Source organism: Panthera onca, chromosome A1, assembly GCF_046562875.1.
Source record: "Panthera onca isolate mPanOnc1 chromosome A1, mPanOnc1 haplotype 2, whole genome shotgun sequence".
In the NCBI taxonomy this organism is placed as follows: Eukaryota; Metazoa; Chordata; class Mammalia; order Carnivora; family Felidae; genus Panthera; species Panthera onca.
In genome coordinates this window covers 85687021-85703237 of record NC_138339.1, presented here as the reverse complement: position 1 = coordinate 85703237, position 16217 = coordinate 85687021, and the positions used below count along the sequence as shown (strand labels likewise).

The window sequence follows — 16217 nt, the reverse complement described above, 5'->3', positions numbered from 1 at the left end:
ATAAAAATATGAGCTGTCAAGTAACTTCATTTTTTAAATTCATATGCAACAAATTCACTCTTCGTGGTAGACATTTCTCTGGATTCTGACGTGTGAAGTATGGACTCACCACCACAGTCATGCTATCGAACAGTTCCATCATGCCTCAGATTCCTCATATCACTTCTTTGTAGTTACTCTTCATCTACCCCAAGCCCTAATCTGTCTTCTATTCCTATGGTTTTGTCTTTTCCAGAATCATAGACTATTACCCAATAACCTTTTGACAGTATTTAATTATTATATTAATAACCCTTAAAATAAATACTACTGCATTTTATTTTCTGCTTATACAGTAATGGCTTAAATTTATCGGGTATTTAATATTTGCTTTGTTCTCTTCTTACTGAGCATTTTATCTGAATAAACTCATTCAGTCCTCACTACAGTCCTAATAGGTAGATTCTCTTATTATCCCCATTTTACATATGAAAAAGCTGAAGCACACAGAGGTTAAGGAACAAGTCCAAGGCCATAGAGTAATAAATGGCAGAGTCAGGATTCAAACCCAGGGAGCTTGGTGCTAGACATAAGTTTTTAACCTCTATCTATACCATCTTGTAAATCTTTCAGAATTGGTTTCCGATGTTTGCAACTATGACCTTAAATGACAGAACTGGTGAGTAGAAGGCTCAAACTATACACTCTCATGGATGTTACCATTGGGTTGTAGAGACACACATTACTGAAATAATCCCATCAATGAATCATAATTACAAATGTAGGTAAGTCAAGGAAAGAATCATATTGTTTAGCGTCCATCACAAACAAATCTGATCTAGACTTGGGGATCATGGAAGGGTTCTCTGAGAAAGTGATACTTTAATAGATTTGAGTGAGTTACTAGATCAAGACTGTGTGGGAGCTTGTGGAGCATGTAATTGGAGCCTTCTAGAGGAAGCCTCAGGTACCAAGGTCCTGAAGCAGAGGGCAAGATGGCTGTTCTGACTGGAGCATGGAGGGTGAGGGGATCCCCAATGCTAGCCAAGGTAGGTGATATTAGAAGTAAGCAGGTGGTCAAACCATGTAGGGCCTTATAGGCCACGTCAAATACTGGTGAGGCTTTGTCTCCCTCTAGTTCTAGATAATACTGAAGAGCCTTTACTCACCCATGCAACAAGAATATAAAACAGAGGACAATGTGCATAAAGGACTATGCTTTGTTTTCTCATAGAGCAGGACTCAGGGTACGCCCAGCATCCCTTGCATGTTGCCTGGAAGGTATTCCTGGACCACTTGCCTTACCTCAGGAGGTTTCTTGGAATAAATTGGAATTCACGGATGTGTATTGGAGCACTGTGAGGCTGGCTTCTGGTTATTGTTAGGACTGACATGGCTACAGAATTTCTCCAAACCTCACATCTGCAAACTGCAGGGTGTGCAATACCTTGTACTTGGTGTCCTTAAGTGATTAGTAGTATCTCAATAAGCACAAGAGAGTTAGCAAATAGGCCCAGTCTCTTCTCTCTGCAGGTTTCACAGACCCAGACTCTAATGAACCATGGCAGCGTCAGAGTGCAGCAGCATTTTACAGATAAGGGCACCTGACACAAAAAGACCAGGTAACTTTGTCAGAGTTGCAAAAATCATTCGAAGAGCCACAACTAATTGTCATGTTTTCTGACCTCCAAACCACTTGATGTGTTTTGACACATATATTTTCAAAACAGATTGACAAAAATCATTGTTTAAATGGCTTAATTTGATAATGCTGGCTGATGCATTGTTATTTGATAGAAAGTAGATTTAGCTATCCAAGAAACACACAGTTGACTTTCTTCCAGATGCTGCAAGGACATTTTTAGTAAACTAATTTAAAAATCAGTAACAGAAGGCCTATGATGAACATTTTTTTGCTTTTTTTTTTTTGTCATTTTACATTTGACTAACCTTTTATAACACCCAAATGTATGGGCATAATAAGTTGGTGCTGAGAGGAAAACTTTATGAACTTCTGAGGACCATAAAGCAGTTAGAAAATAAGTTAATATTCTGAAGTGCATTAATTAATACTTTTGACTACCCTGACCAGTTAAGATCCTCAGAGACATATACCCCAATTTTGAATCCAATTAAAATGATCTCCATTACTAAATTAACCCATGTACATTCAGATCTTGATATAAAATGACATAGTCTCAAGACACCAATTAATTAATCAAACATGCAAAAATATGTCAAGAAAATTATTAATCCTTCTATTCTGATGTCAGATCTCAAAGGTCTTCAAACTTCTTGTATATTAGAAGTATTATATAGTATGTCAATTCTTCTTCACTTTATTTAAAAGATGACACTGAAAAAACATTTCACCATATGTTTGTTTTAGATGCAGTGAAAAAATGTTCTTTTCGAAACATATGGTGATGTAATTAGGTGTCTCTGAACACAGCAAGGTTGGAAAGAGAAATGTATGAACGAAATTGAAACCATTTGCTGCTCTGGTGTCACCCCCCACCTTCCCCACCAACATTAGTATCTTCTCCGAGTTATCATTGTTGTAATAAAGAAAAATTTTAAGCACTTGAAGATGAGGAATGTCTGCTGTCACCTACCATGGTTATAGCAGATAGAATTCCAGGACTGCCTCTTCTTCCCTCTCACTGTGCAAAGCTATGTGACTCATGCTGTCAGTACCTCTTGCTGAGGAGTTTTGGCATTAATCCAGCATCATTGACATTTGTGTAATGTTTTGCAGCCGGGAGTCTGCTTTTATCTATGGCTTAGCTACCTTTATGCAGCCTCATGGGATTTATTTCTACTAATGGGGAGAGGCCTTGTGTTTCTTTTTCTTCAATAAAAATGTTTGTTTAAAAATATTTCTTCCTTTTCTGAGGTACTCAATGTCTGAAGAAAGAAAAAAGTTTGAAATTGGGCTCTATATGATATAATGATAAGGACATTGGTTATTTGTTATGAAAAATTTAAATTAAAAAATTCATGTAACAATCTGGGTAACAAAACATCATGGTTTCAGATGGTTTTGGGTGTGAACATGTGTACTGTTTTTTCTTTATTTTTCCATCTCATTAGAATGTACACATGTTTACCAGTGTCTTGAGCAGTAGCATTTGTCACATTTGAAATAAGTTCATGAGTATATTTGAATACTTAACCTTTCATTTTAGGACATCAGTGCCTTATACTTCACTGATAACCAGAGTCTGGATTTTTTTCTTAATTTTCTTTTTTTATTCTTTAATGTGCCTGACTGGAATGAATAATATGTGTTTATCTTAGGCATATGTTGTTTTCAGCCAAATTCATTGCTAACTGATATGGTAAGTTTCACTAATTTTAAGTCCTATTTTTATATCATTTATAGTGAGTTTTGGTTAACAAGTAAAACTGTCAGCAAACAAATGTGGATTGTGCAGCAATATACATAGGGTATAGATGTTATTGAGAGTGATGACTCATGATTGTTCAATGAATTATTTGCCTTGCTTCTTTGGTGATACTTTCTGTTGGTGAATATTGAGGAAATGAATCATTTTGTCTAGCTCTCTCAGCACAGTGACTTCCTAATAAACTTGTTTTTGTTTTTACCTTGCATCAGGAGAACAGTACCTCCTGAGGTGAAATTCCATAATGAGCCAAATCTTCTTCCTTAGTGGTTTGCAAACTTTAGCAGATACCGTAATCACCTGGAGGCTTGTTAAAATACAGATGGCTGGGCCTCGTCCCCAGAGTTTTTGGTTCAGTAGGTCCGGAATGGGGCTGCATCATTTGCACATCAAATGAGCTCCCTGGTGATGATAATGTTTTGGCCTGGGAACCACATTTTGAGAACCACTCCTACGGAGCAACTGGAGTGCATGTCCTTTGGTCAATCATCTCTGTGTCCCACTGGAGACAGTGCAGTGTTCTACTGTTTGTTGAGACAGGCTCCAATCAGCTCCAGGTCGTTTCAATTCTATTTTGCCACATAGTTTGGCCACTTACCTTAGTTAACTTGTTCCCTTAACACTGAACTTTTCTTTTAGACCCTCCCACTGCCAACTGGGTCATCAGAGGTCTTTATTCTCTCCATGTGTCATGGTTGGTAAAAAAACAAAAAACAAAAAAACAAAAACATATCTCCCTTTTTTTTAATATGCCTGAAGACAGGCACCCCGGTCCTTTTCTCTTTATGAGTTTTCAAGTAATCATTTTGGAAAAAAGAGTTCAATGAGATAAATAAACTGGACAATTTTCCAAAGTTTGCAAATTCTCCCAGCAGTAGTCTCTGGTATATAGCTCCAAACTTCCTTTAAAGTGGTCGCTGGAAGCCTCAGTGAGACTTTTTCTTGGGTTTTGTTCCGAAGGATGGGTCTCAGCAAAGGTAAAATACCCTTCTGATCTAGCCATCTGATGCCTTTCCTTCATGAGACCTCTTCAAGGAGGAGAAATAGTACCTCCTTGATTTAAGTAAAAAATGTAAATATGTATCTTTGATGACATCTTTGTCTGGGCCTTACTTGAAAATTAGTATCCATTTAATATTATGTCTCTGAAGGGTAATCAGTTATTTTGTTCTTTGAAATAATGTAATGAGTGGTAAATATGACTTTAGAGCTAGTCAGATTTGGATTGAGTCTTGGTTTTGTATTTTATTAGCTGTGTGACCTTCCATATATCACATAAACTGGCCGAGCCTTCATTTCTTCACTTGTAAATTGGGAATGATAATAGCTACCTTGCATAGGTATTTACTTGAGACATACAACTATAACTTTCTTCTAAATAGACAATCTGACAGTCTCAGATTTGGATGAGATCTCAGATGAACCTTCTCTCTGTTACTGCTTCAGCTATTATTTATTGAGTACTTGCTGTATGGTGGCCACTGTGCACTCTTTAATCTACAGCATGTTGACCCTCTGACTAAACACCTATGGGGCAGACTACTCACTACTGTAGACCAGTCTCCAGTACCTTTTCAGATTACTTTTTTTTTTAACTTTGAGAGAGAGAGAGAGAGAGAGAGAGAGAGAGAGAGAGAGAGAGAGAAAGAGGCAGAGAGAAAAGGAGAGAGAAAGAGAATCCCAAGCAGACTCTACACTATCAGCGCAAACCCGATGTGGGGCTTGAACTCATGAACCATGAGATCATCACCTGAGCCAAAGTCAAGAGTCAGATGCTTAACTGACTGGCCACCCAGGCACCCCTCAGATTACTTTAATGGTTAGAAATTTGTTTCATAATTAGTAAAATCTACATGTCTATTAACCTCCACCACTGAACCATTATGTATTAATCTAGAAAGCAACACAAAGCTTATGTTGTCAGTATGTGGCAGTTATTATGAGGTAATTTCCTTTAGAAGTTTGAAATAAAATTTATCCTTTAAGAGTTAAAATTTAAGAACAACACAAAAGAGGATATTTCAGATATGTACATAGCCACCTTAAGAGTGTGATTGGTTCCAGGCCTACAAACTGGACTCTATCCAAGAGGTTGCAAACTCAACAGCTCCAGAGAGCTAGACAGTTAAAAACATACAGACAAAAAAAACATCTCAAGTCCTATAAAAGGTGTAAATTTTGTAGCACCATCAATTGAAGTTATTATTTAGCTGGGTGTTGGGTCTAAGTCGCATTGATAGCAGGGGTATACTCTCCTCAGGTAAACTAGATTACATTGCCTATGTAAGAAAATCAGTCCTTGATGATGTTATGGGTTGAATCGTGTCCCCACAAAGATGTTCAAGTCTTTACCCCTAGTATCCGTGAATGTGACTTGATTTGGAAGTAGAGTCTTTGCAGATGTGATCAAGTTAAGATGGATTACATTGGGCCCTAATCAAATGACCGATGACCTTATAAGAAGTTGGAAATTAGGGCACAGACACAGAACAATGCCATGTGATTATAGAAGCAGAAACCGGAGTGATTTCTAGGAAGACGTAAGAAAGGATCCTTCCCCAGAACTTTCGGAGAGAGCATGGCTATGCTGCTGCCTTAATTTCTTTTAGCCTCCAGAACTGAGACAATAAATTTCTGTTGTTTTAAGTCATCTAAGTTTGTGGTAATTTGTCATGGAAACCCTAGGGAACTGATATGCTTGGTGTTGGAGGTGGTGTGTATGCCTTTAGATAATTCAGGAGGAAATGTATTGCAACTATTATGTATAGAAAGATTGATATGGAATCATGGCATCTACTTTCTTCCTTGTGCTGATGGGGTCAAAGTCCACTGCTCTTTTCAGAGAAGGCAGAAACTGGAGCAGAGAAAAATGAGCATTAAAATCAGGTGGAAACTGGAGGTATCAGAGTTCATGGGGCACAGGAAAGGACAGTAGTGTGGGACTTTTCGTATTTGGGGATAGATAGAAATTCTTCAGGAGGGTATTTGAGACCCTGGACCAGAGCGGAGTCCCAAGTTGAGGCTGAGGGTTGATGAGAAAGTATATGATTCAGAGTTAGAAAGCAAGATAATATCCAATTGGGACACGTCCCTGAAAGCTTGTCTTCATTCCCCTCCCTTAATGTTGTAAGTATACTTTTTTGTTGGATAGAGTATGTCTACTTAGTAAATTTTGAATGCATTTTAGAAAATGTTCTCATTAGTCAATTGCTCAGACCCTCTGTAGAGTTCTATGTGAACTACCAAAAATGGTACCTTTTCCTCAAAACACATGATTTCCATCTGGTCAGATAAATTTCATAATAAATATGCAAATATATTAAATTCACATGAGAGTCAATGTTGTCAGGTTATATGTGGTCACTCTATACGGTGCAATCCATACAATGTGTATAACTGCATTGTGGTCTTACCTGGCATGTTCGGATTACAAGAATATCCAGAAAAGAAAGAGGTTGGTCGGCTTACCTGGCAAACAGAAGAGAGTCACTGAAAAAAACATTAACATTGTTCATCCAGTCCTTGTTCTGGGGAGTCAGATTTGAGGGTTTATCTGTCCATACTGTGCCATGGTCATATCACAAATTGCTGTGGCATTGGTTAGCATTTGATTCATACTATAGCTTTTTTATATTGATTACATGCTCACCTGCTAATTGTAATTTGACTTCTATGACTTGGGCTCACTGGGCAGACGGAGTGGTTGGTTCCCTGTGATTGTGGTCTTTTACTAACTGCCTTAAGTTTGCCGTTGGGTACCAATGTTTTGTTACTCTCTTGTTGAAGGGTGGAACTACTCTCTGTCTTTTGACCTGTAGGATTTTGGGGTTGTTGGCAGCATTCATTTCCATGCTGGCTGTTGGACAAGCACTGCTCTCACTTCCTTGTTGTGTGGCCCTCTCTATATGGCAGCTCACAACATGGCTGCTTGCATCTTGGAAGACAGCAAGGGAAAGATTCTCCTATCAGAATGGCCTTAATGGGTTTAAATAATGTGGTCATGTGCATCCCATTATATTTACCATATTTTATTGGTTAGATGCTTCTAACCAATAGTTACAAGTTACAGGTCCCACCCACACTCAAGAGGAGGAGATTTTACAAGGGTGCGAATACCAAGAAGCAGGGATCACAGGGCATGTTTAGAATTTTTGTGCCAAAATTAAGTATATATCTGCTCAAGTACAGTTTATATTTCCTAGCCTTCCTTGTAGCTAGGGTGGCTCTAAGTTTGGGCCAATGGGAGGACAGGAGAAATAATGGGTGGAAGTTCTGTAATCTATTTTAATAAGGAATTTTTTTGTCATCCATTCTGCTCTGTCTCCCCCTTCCTGCAAGTGACAATGTAAATATGGTGGTGTTGACTCTGTCAATGAAGATAACCCTAGGAGGTTTCTGGAGGAGGAACAGCATGAAAAGATTGTATCCCTGGATAACCTTTTAAGCAGAGCCACTTTGTCGGCCTTGAAATGCTCATGTCTGGACTGTTAAATGAGAGTGGGTAATCTTTTTCCCCTAATTATGTTTCCAGAGCTTGGCTTAGGGCTCAGTCCACCTGCTTGGTGGGTATTTGTCATGGCTATTGGCTCTACCCTTTGGACCTTTGGTTCTGCCCTCCAAGTCATCCTTGTCTTTTTCCCAAAAAGAAATTCTGAGTTTGCAATGAAGCAGCTTTCTCAGCCTGCTTTTTGCATGTAATATAGAGAGTAGTAAAAAGTCCTCTTTTTATTTAATATTTGGTATTTGTCCTTTTTAGTACAGGTTGGCTGTGGTTCCACCAGAATAACTCTCTTAAAAACAATGTGTTTGTGTGTATTTAAATGTATCACTTGGGGCCCCTGGATGGCTCAGTCAGTTAAGCATCTGACTCTTGGTTTTGGCTCAGGTCTTGATCTCATAGTTCGTGAGTTCAAGACCCATGTCAGGCTCTGCGCTGACAGCTCGGAGCCTGCTTAGGATTCTGTCTCTCTCTCTCTCCCTTCCTCTCCCCTACTCAGTCTCTCTCTCTCAAAATAAATAACTAAACATTAAAAAAAAATAAATGTATCACTTTGTAATCTTATTTCTTCAATCTAAGCACTTCTCTAACTTGGGCTCAGTATGACACTGCTGTGGGATGACCATCCGTAAGATTCTTAAAGGCTTATTATTTTACTGAGAAGATCCTTAAAAAGCTTCTGGTCTGATTGGAAGGTTCTGTGAGGTACTATATTAGATCTTTCTAAAATCCTACCAAATAATTTATCAAGCCTTCAGTTTCATTTTTAGACACTGTTTTTCTGATAGTGCACTAGATTTCATTTCTGCCCCAAAACTATTTTTTAAAGTTTATTTTATTTATTTTTGAGAGAGAGAGAGAAAGAGAGAGAGAGAGAGAAAGAGAGAGAGAGAGAGAGAGAGAGAGAGACAGAGAGAGAGCCAGAAAGAGAGAGAGAGACAGAGAGAGAGAATCCCAAGCAGGCTCTGCTCTGTCAGCATAGAGCCTGCAGGCGGGGCTCAATCTCAATCTCACAAACCACGAGATCATGACCTGAGCTGACATCAAGAGTCCGGACACTTAAACGACTGAGCCACCCAGGTGTGTGCCGCCCCTGCTTTTATGAAACTATTTTTAATTTAATTTTTTTTTTTTTAAATTTTTTTTTTCAACGTTTATTTTATTTTTGGGACAGAGAGAGACAGAGCATGAACGGGGGAGGGACAGAGAGAGAGGGAGACACAGAATCGGAAACAGGCTCCAGGCTCCGAGCCATCAGCCCAGAGCCCGACGCGGGGCTCGAACTCACGGACCGTGAGATCGTGACCTGGCTGAAGTCGGACGCTTAACCGACTGCGCCACCCAGGTGCCCCGAAACTATTTTTAATTTTAGAATCATTTGCTGTCTAGATAGGCTGAGAGTATGAAATAGTTTTATTTTCAAGCATAGCAAGTCTTGGCTCCTGTGTTTAATAGTTCATTCTTTAGCTTATCTTTCTTTGGCATTTTATCATCGGCAGTGAGAAGAAGCCAGGTGGTGATTTTGTTATACTTCCTGAAAATCTCCTTAGCTAGATGTTGGAATTCATTAGGTATATTTCTCATCTTCCACATGACCACAGGCAACAGTGTTGCCATACTTTGGGCCTCTGCTTAACAAGTGAGCCTTTTCTGTTTCCAATGACATTTTTTCTTACTTTGCCTGAGCCCTTGCTGACAGCCTTCGTGAAGCCCTCTAGGCTTCTATAATACTTCTGCGGAGGCTCTTTAGGTTTCCACTAACAGTCTTCTCAATGTCATCCCACTTTCTGCTCACAATCTGGTCCTACAGATAATGCTACATGTCTTAGGACTTTATTATAGCGGTGCTCTGCTTCCGGGTATCAGAATCTTTCCTTAATATTTACTGTTCTGAAGCAAACCACTCGAAGCCATAATGGTTTAAAACAACCACAGTCCATTCATTATTACCTGGTGTGGACTGGGCTCAGCCAGGGAGTTCCCACTGGAGATCAGTCTTTTGGTGGCATTCAGATGGTGGCTAAGACTGGGACCTTAGCTTGGGCTATTTTTGTGGTCTTGTTGGAAAATACAATCTGACACAATAGCTGTATCAGAATAGTTTAAATTTTAAATCTTACATAGAAGGCTTCACTGGTTAATTGAAACAAACAAACAAAAAAAGAACTTTTTGAAAGTATAGTGTGTAAACTATAGTGCTGATGGAATGTCAGGAAAACTAGACTCAGAAAATGTGAACCAAAAGGCCAGTGGAAGGTAATGACGATGTTGTACTGGATGAAGGACGAAGAGGACTAGGATGTAGTCATTAGAGCAACAGAATCTACTTTGCTTCTCAAGTTGAAATATGGAGAATGTGGGAATATGGAATATGGGACTTTTGGGAGAATTTGCCTATAAGGGGAGGGCGAGGTGTGTTAGTAACTTAATGATTTCCTCCATGTACACTTTGATTTTGCTTCTCCTTTCATTGTAGTAACCACTCTACTATCTCCCACTGTTAAAAGCTGCTCATCCTTCAAGAGTTGCCTTGAATGCCAATATTCCATATGCTTTTCTGGGTTTGCCAATTAGAATTGATTTCTCCCTCTTCTAACTCATACTGCACTTTCCCCCTCTCTTATGAAAATTACTGTACAATGTTTAGCATTAAAAGGTGTGTAAACCTACCTTGTCAACCTAACAAGGTATAACTTCTTGAGGGCAATGACTGTGGCTTAGATTTCTATATATCCCCAATGTATCTCAAAGCAAAAGGTGCTCAGACGTATTTGTTGAATGAATAAGGTCGGTACCAAGTTAAAGATTCTGCAAGTAATTTAGTGATAAGTTCTGCGTGAATATTTCCTTTTCATTGCTTTAAAAAGCCAAACAAATAATTCCCTTCCCTTAATGTATCATTAATTAAAAACTTTCAGAAGATAAAACATATGCAGAAGCTTTATCTTATTTAAAAAAATAGTTTGAGATTAATGATTGGTATTACCTCAGAATATCGAGTAAGATAAAACAGAAAAATCTCTCCAAATAATTTCCTGATCTCTAATTTTAACCAATGACTTAAAGTGATTTTTGTTTTACTCTTAGGTAAATGCTTTCAATGGATTACAAATAGCTTTGCTGTTAGATGATATCAATTTTTTTTTCTTAAAAATTTTTTTTAATGTTTTTATTTTTGAGAGAGAGAGACAGAGTGTGAGTGGGGGAGGGGCAGAGAGAGAGGGAGACACAGAATCTGAAGTAGGCTCCAGACTCTAAGCTTTCAGCACAGAGCCCAACGCGGGGCTCAGACTCACAAACCATGAAATCATGACCTGAGCTGACGTCGGATGCTTAACCAACTGAGCCATCCAGGCATGTCTCAGTTTTTTTCTTTATTTAAATATGGATGTGTTTGTAATTTTTAGATTGTTATTATGGTTGAGAACCTCTATTTTTACTTTTATACTTTTATTTTAATGTTCTGACAAGACAGAAAAGTGGACATATGCAAAATCAGATTTCAGCCAAACAAAAGTGTATGTACAATGAAAACTTACAAATTTGAAAAAAATATTTAGGAGTGTGGGAGCCAGCCTTCAAGATGGCCCTAGTGATTTTTACTTTTGATATTCATGACCTTGTGTAGTCCCCTTCTATACTGTGCCGGGTTTGGTTTGTCTGACAAACAGACTGTGATGGAAGTGCCAGCATTGTGACTTTTACGGCTAGGTTGTAAAAGACAGTGCCTCTTCTGCCATGTGGTCTCAGATCAGTCACTCTGGACAAATTCAGCTGTCATGTCATGAGGACATTTAAGGAACTTTCTAGAGAGTTCCACATTGAAAGGACTGATAGCCTCTTGCCAAAAGAGTCAGCGACAACTTGCCAATCACCTGAGTGAGCCATCTTGGAAGTGGATCCATCAGCCACAGTCAAACCTTAGGACAAATGCAGTTCTGGCACCTAGACTGTAACCTCATGTGAAACTCTGAGCCATAACTGCCCAGCCACGCCACTCCTAACTTCCTGACCCAAAGATAATAAACTATTATTGTTGTTTTAAGCTATTAAATTTTGGGGCAATTTGTTGCACAGCAATAGATAAATAATAAGAACAAGTGTTTGTTAAACTTACAATATGCAAACATAAGGCAAGTAACTGTGGTGAGGATAAGGACACATAAAGATTTCTTTAATTGGATAACCACAGAGCTTGCAGTGCAGATATTTTTCCAGTAAGTAGTATAGTTGTCAAGAACTAAGTAGAAAATGTGTTGGACGTAGATTTGGCAAGGAAATTATTGTTTTTTTGCTGTATGATGATTTGAAGATGGGTACCATACTGTACATATGTTCAGCTGTGACAGCTAAAGTTATTTCTCCATTAGAGACTTTTGCAACAGGTTCTACCAATATCCATTAACTATGTAGCCCTATTGATAAAAAACATATGTCCATTTATAGATCAAAATATTTCAGTAAAAATACCACCTTTGTATTTTTGAAAATTCAACATCATAGCAAATGATGCCTGGATTCTGTGGCTTTGCTGGATGCCTCTCCATATGGGGAGCTGAGCCTGAATACATGCGGTAATGCATGCATCACCACATACTCACTAATGAAGCAAGGTAAAGAAATAGAAAAGCTTTTCATTCCCTCAACATGCAGCTGGTGTGTGATACCAGATGTAAAATCATTGATGTTCTTGCCAAGTTCTCAGGATCATGGCATGATTTATTTAAACTCAGGCAATCAAGAATATGTTGATTTTTTTAAAAAAAAATAGTCAAATTCAAGGAGAATGATTAGTAGGTGAAGATGAATATATCTTTTAAAATAAACTATTGGCTGTGTATTAAATGTGAAATTCATATTTATATATTTCATGCCTTCTTTGTAGGTTATTGTGGTTTTCCTCTGAAGAAAGAGTTAATGACTTTACTTTCTAATCCCTCAACCCCTGCAGAATTACTTTGTCATGAGTCACATAAATTCCCTAGAGCTGTCGTTGAAAAAAATCTGTTACTTTGAAACCAATGTTACAGTTGCCTATCCAAAATGGACAGTAAATAGCATGTCTTCTTTGAATAGTGTCAAGCATTTCCTATGATACTTTATAATTTATGATATTAGATTTGAGTATAACAGAAGCCAAGCCGCAAGGTTTCTTCCAGAGGGATCGTTGCCACCATCTGCAGTATCAGGACAAGAAACATCACAAGGGTTGGAGACTTTTTTCTCCCCTCAGAAGAACCTTTTTATCTGGAAGTAGAAACTACAGAGAGCGTTCTGGGTGACTTCTCACCATTAGGGGCAGTTGCGATCCAGAGCTAACAGAAAAGGGAACTTTTATCAAGTTTCTGCCACGTGCCAGGCACTCCAGTATCTTACTTGATTCTCAAAACAACCTTGTATTTCAGTAGCAAAATTTCCCTTTTTTCTCACCATACAATCACAGTGGACATGAAAAAAGAAGTCGTGGTAAAATATGCATAACCTGAAAAGTTTCCGTTTTAACTGGTTTTTAAGGGTGCAGTTCAGTGGCATTAACTACAGTCATGTTGTTTGCAGCCATCACCACTGCCCAGAACTCCACTGTAAGCATTTGTAATCATGGAGCACTTCTCATAAATCACTTACACTTTGTAATAGGTGTAATCTTGTTGGAATCTTACACTAACTCGAAAAAGTAGAGACATTTCCCACTTTTATGCATGAGGAATCATAAGCACACGTATGTTAAATAAGGCCTATGGTCGTACATTGGTAGGACTGGTCTTTAAGCCCAGGTCATGTTATTCTAGAAGTTGTCTGTTTAATCCTACCCCACATTGCCTCTATTATGGGAGTGCAGACATAGGACCTTCATGGAGCTCCTTCTATATTAATCGTTCAGAATAAATCACTCTTCAAGGAAGGCATGGAGGGAGGGCCAAACGGGGGCCAGAAAAGGGTTTCCCAGCACAGAGCAATACTGCTAGCCCAAGAGGTCCTTTGCAGAAGTCAGAAAAAGGTAAATCTTCCTCCAGGAAGTTTTCAATTAAAAAGCTTTCTGAGAGAAAATTTTCCATAAACACAAAAATTTATAATTGTGATGTGGGTGACACATCCTGGAGTCGTGCAGTATATATAACTGTCATAACTGTATGTGGCAACTCTGTCCCCTAATACCCTGTTATGGGCTGAATCGTGTCCCTGTAAAATTCATACTTTGAAATCCCAACTCCCAATTCCTCAGAGTATAATGGTATTTAGAAAGAAGGTTTCTAGGGGCCCCTGGGTGGCTTAGTCGGTTGAGCGTCCAACTTTGGCTCAGGTTATGATCTCGCGGTTCATGAGTTCGAGCCCCGTGTCAGGCTCTGTGCTGACAGCTCAGGGCCTGGAGCCTGCTTCAGATTCTGTGTCTCCCTCTCTTTCTGCCCCTTCCCTGCTCATAGTCTGTCTTTCTCTGTCTCTCAAAAATGAATAAACGTTAAAAAAAATTAAAAAAAAAAAGAAGGAAGGTTTCTAAAGAAGTGATTGAGTTAAAATGAAGGTGTTTGGGTGGGGCCCTAATCCACCCCGAGTGTCCTCACAAAAAGAGACAGTGACATGAGGGGTGGCAGGCACAGGAGGAAAACCATGTGAAAAGGCAGCAAAAAATCAGCCATTTCTGCAAGCTAATGAGAGAGGCCTCAGAGGAAACCAATCCTGCCAGCACCTTGATCTTGGACATCCAGCATTCTGGAACTATGAGAAGAAAAATTCTGTTGTTTAAGGTGCCCCATCTGTGGCATTTTGCTATGACAGCTCTGGCAAACTAATGTGCACCTCTGACATTTTCAACTTACAAAGTTAAAGCATTCATACAGATAGTCTATGATGGGCATTTAGGATGATGGGCAACACACACACACACACACACACACACACACACACACACAGGGCAAGAGTGAGAGGTAGGGAAGGAGGGGAGGGAAGGAGAGAGGTACGAGAGAAACCTCCTTACATGGTCTAAAACTCTCAGCATCTTAACAGCTTGATGCTTCTATTTCCACACCCTGTACTCTTCACCTGGTACTGTACCACCTCTCCTTTGTAGCATCAATTACATTATTATGACATATTTTCATGAAATCATTTGAATAATCTTTTCCCACTGTGTTCTGTGCTCTGTGAGAAGAGATCTTCCTTCTTCCCTCACTATCTACATTATGAATGTCTCATAGTAAGTAACCGATAAGTATTTGTTGGGTGAATGAATGGAGGAAGGAATGCCTGATCTTGTGAATGTTTTCAGTCAGATTATTACCTGATTAACAGTGATACATACATCCAAGAAAAATGAAAGTATAATAATTATGCAGAATAACAATATATTTTTCCAGTTAAAATGACTAAAGTGTACCCAGAAGTAAAACATGGGTTCATTAGAGTACTTTGCTTAAAGGATTTATTTTTATTTGATGACATACAAACCTGAAGTCTGGACCATTTTCTGTCATTAGAAGTCCCATGCCTTTTCTTAACGTGCCAGGTTCAATACGCCAGCCAAATTCTAGCAATTATGCGTTTCCTTCATAGAATTCCCGAAGAGCATGGATTCGGAAGATAATTTTTTTCTTTCCCCTGTTGGCTGTTATGGCCATTTATTAAAATCACCAGTGTGTAATGCAGCTAGTGGAAAATACCAGCTTGGGCCACAGCCATAGTTATGTTCTTTGGATCAACAAACCACCACAAGTTAGTGAGACAATTATTTGATACAGGAGAGTTTGAACTCCAGGGTAGATTGGCTTGATAATTAAAATGATTAAGAATAAAAAAGAGGGGAAACTTGAAATTACTATACAACCCCTTTAACTGGTATTTTCAAACTCCTATTTATTCATGTTCCAGTACTAAGAATTTTACATGTATTATATCACTTATTTCAATTTTTACCCAACCCTGTAAAGTTGGTACAATTATTGGCCCACTTTTTTAGATGAAGTAACTAACTCTGGCTGAGTGAGCTTAAGCAATTTGGTCAAGGTGACCCAGCTATCACTACAATCCAGACTTTTCTTTCTTTGTTTACTGGTTACAAAAATACTGCGTTTATTATAATGTATAAAATAAAGTGTTAAGAACAAAATAAAAAAAACAATAACCGCAAAGCCAGAAACAACCACGACTGACATTTTGGTGAGTGTCTTTCTAGTATTTATTTTCCATGATTGGATGGGTCTTGTAAAATGGTATAATATTTTATATAGTATTTTGTAATTGGCTTCTAATTTTTATATATTATTTTATAGAGCAGATTTATACAGCAACACTTTTAGTGATTATATACTATTCTGATTTATTAATAGTTATAGTATATT

General features: G+C 38.5%; 1 long non-coding RNA gene across 9 annotated transcripts in view; it reads left to right on the top strand.

Annotated features, from left to right (window-relative positions):
- Positions 1-16217, top strand: part of LOC132681176 (uncharacterized) — a 233327-nt gene that overhangs the window by 77583 nt on the left and 139527 nt on the right. Inside the window, exon 5 of one of the 9 annotated variants that reach the window (XR_013556080.2) lies at positions 613-7987. The exons of the other annotated variants lie outside the window; for them this stretch is intronic. This is a non-coding gene — a long non-coding RNA (uncharacterized LOC132681176). Of the gene's footprint in view, positions 1-612; positions 7988-16217 lie in introns of those variants that run through there. 9 annotated transcript variants of the gene reach the window in all.